This window comes from Mirounga leonina, unplaced genomic scaffold (genome assembly GCF_011800145.1).
Source record: "Mirounga leonina isolate KUSES-001 unplaced genomic scaffold, KU_Mleo_1.0 Mir_95, whole genome shotgun sequence".
Taxonomy (NCBI): Eukaryota; Metazoa; Chordata; class Mammalia; order Carnivora; family Phocidae; genus Mirounga; species Mirounga leonina.
The window spans coordinates 4288635-4291398 of NW_023270865.1; positions in this window are offsets into that span (position 1 = coordinate 4288635).

Consider the following 2764-nt stretch of genomic DNA (forward strand, 5'->3'; position numbering starts at 1 on the left):
CAACCACTCGCAGGGACTCCTGCTTTGCCCAAATCAACTATTCTTCCTGAATATTTGACTCAAGCCCCACCTCCAGGGAACTAAAAATAGAGCACTGCCATCATTTTCTGGACATTTCTATATTACACCATTTATTCTTACCACATAGCTCTTTTTTGGATAGAGTGCTTGTTTTCAGGTAAGCTAGCAACCCCTTGGTCTTCTGTAATTTCTGTAACGGGCACAGAATAAATACCTGTGAAGATGATAAAGAATTGAATGGAAAAGATCCAATGCAATTACAGGCAGAAGAACAGGAAAGAAATTTGGGCTATTTTTCAATGAGATGATAACGAGTTAGGAAAGAAAAGAAATGAAGGGTTGCTTTTCTGAACAGAAAAGTGGCAGCTGGGAAACTGCACTAATAATAAATTCTGCTAGAGAACCAGACCTGCAGGAGGAAAGGAAAATCAGGGAGGAGAAAGCAGGAGGGCGCCCTGCTGTGCGGCCGCAGGGTGGGCGTGTGAGGAATTGTGAGCAGACCTGTATTTCTGCCTGGTGCAGGTAGAAAGGCCTCAGCACCAAGGGAGGAAGCAGCTCCAGGGGGAGGGGAGCAGCTCCGGACCTGGCCACACCACTGTGAGTTAGTGGGCCGTCAGGGGCGAGATCGGAAACCACAAAAGTCCGCTGTATGTGGAACTGGGTATGTCCCTTGGTGAACAGAAACCACAGCGAGAGAGAAGACTGGAAGCCCAGATCCTTTCAGACACCCAGCTTGGAATGAAATCATGCCTGTCATGTGCTATCATGAGGTTCTTGCAAGATTAGAAATATTAACCTGTTAGCAGGTGCAAACGCCATCTTGCATCTCAACCTCCTAGTGACGGCAGCCTAGTGTTTGCTCCGGGTTCTGTGGCCTTTTCCTCAGCACATCATGCTCACCCCTCTGCCCTCTGTATTCATTTATCAAAATGCCTCCCAAGGAAATCTGTGTTCAAGTCATTCGCCAGGGATGTTCCTGCAAATGCAGAGTGTTCATTGCCTTCCTGGGGCACCAGTGTGAGAGCCCTGATTGAGAGGAAGAACCTCCAGCATCGGCTGCCCTAGAGAAGGGACGATGGGGGTCTCACTTACTCTTAGCAGCCAAAGGAACAATTGCTTGCCCCCCATTCCCGACCAGGTAAGGCACTGCTCCTAGAGGCTCCCTGGGATCCTGCCATCAGCTGTGTCATTGCTCTGAAGACACCTGCTGTCACCAACCAGTCACTTGTCTGTGTGTTCCTCTAGACAGTGAACACCCAGAGGGCACAGGCTTATTTTTGTAACACACATTTGTATCTTACTGCTTAGTGCAATGCCTGGTGCTCAGTAAACGCTGAGTGAGCGAATGAATCTGTGGCTTCGTTGTCCACCTGCAATCTCCAGCCACGTACCCAAGACTTGCAAGCCTTTCTAGGTCTCCACGCATGGTCATGGTTGCCTCCCTGGGCCCTTGGGTGGTTTCTCTGTGTCCTTAACCCATCACACTTGGCTCTATTTGTCTATTCAGTTGTTTGTTTTTGAACTCCTTCCATCTGTGTCCTCTTTCATGGTCAATTCTTCTCTCCCCAAAACCCATCTCCTACCAGCTGCCAGGGAAACTTTTCAAACCCTTTCCCGTTTCTCATATTTCAGAGCCCTGGTCAGCATGGCAGAGACAGAGGGAATTCTCTTCAACAGGCCTCATCTTGATCTCGACTTCTTTTGACAGCGTCTCACATGGTCTCAGCAATGCCTCTAAAAATTAATAAAACCCCAGCTCTTGGCTAAAGTTTGGCTTATTAACTGACCCTCTGTTACTTATGCTAAAATCTTCTGTTAAATGCAATTAAAGTTATTTGATTCCAGCACAGAAACCTGCTGTGTAATCACCTTGTCCCTGCTGCTCTCCCATCTGCATGTCATGCTCATCCCCCTGCAGTGCTCCCCACAGGCTTGCCGCTCAACCTGGCTCTCCACTGTCCACACCTCACTTCAGCAAAGATTCAAAGACAGACCAAGTGTCCCCTGTTGGACTCCTGCAGTTATTCTAAGCTCTGTCCCTGATTACTCTAAGGACCTCCCACATTCATCCTTTGTCTTCTTCCAAGTGCTGGTCCTTGGGAAGATGGGTATGGTTTTGTTTCTCTGAACAGAGTTACATGTTCCTTTCCTGTGCGTCTCCATCCTTTTGTTTTCTGAATTTTCCACTCCCTTCAACAAAGAAGCATGGGTTTACCTTCTGTGGCAATTCCCTCAGAGCCTTCCAGAGTCATCTGCACACCTGGTGTTTGCTAGTGAGGAAGGTGAAGAGAGGGAAGGGATGAATGGATCTGTCTGATGGGCCTTAGAGGTCTCATTTGCCAACTACGTCCATCTACCCCACATGCAGGAAGATGTCCTTTCCCTGGCAAACCTGAGAATACTAAAAAATCCAAGTAGATTTTACCCAAGTACATACCCAAGTGTTTAGGGTGGCTTAAAGAATCAGCAGTATGGGACGGCATAGTAATGCCATCCGGATTCACATTAGCTCTTCACTGGGACATGTCTTAGTTGTGGAAAAGCACAATGCAAATACTCACTTATCTGTGGAGCCTCCTGATGTGGGGGAGATGACACTCCTGAGGAAGGACCGGCCTTCTCTAAACCATTTGTCTGCACTCTGTGGGGAGAAGAATTGTCCCCCCCACGGAATTGAAGGTCAAGTATCTAACCTAAGAGAAGCAGCACTTCTTGCTTTGGAAACGAAATAATGACTCTCTCT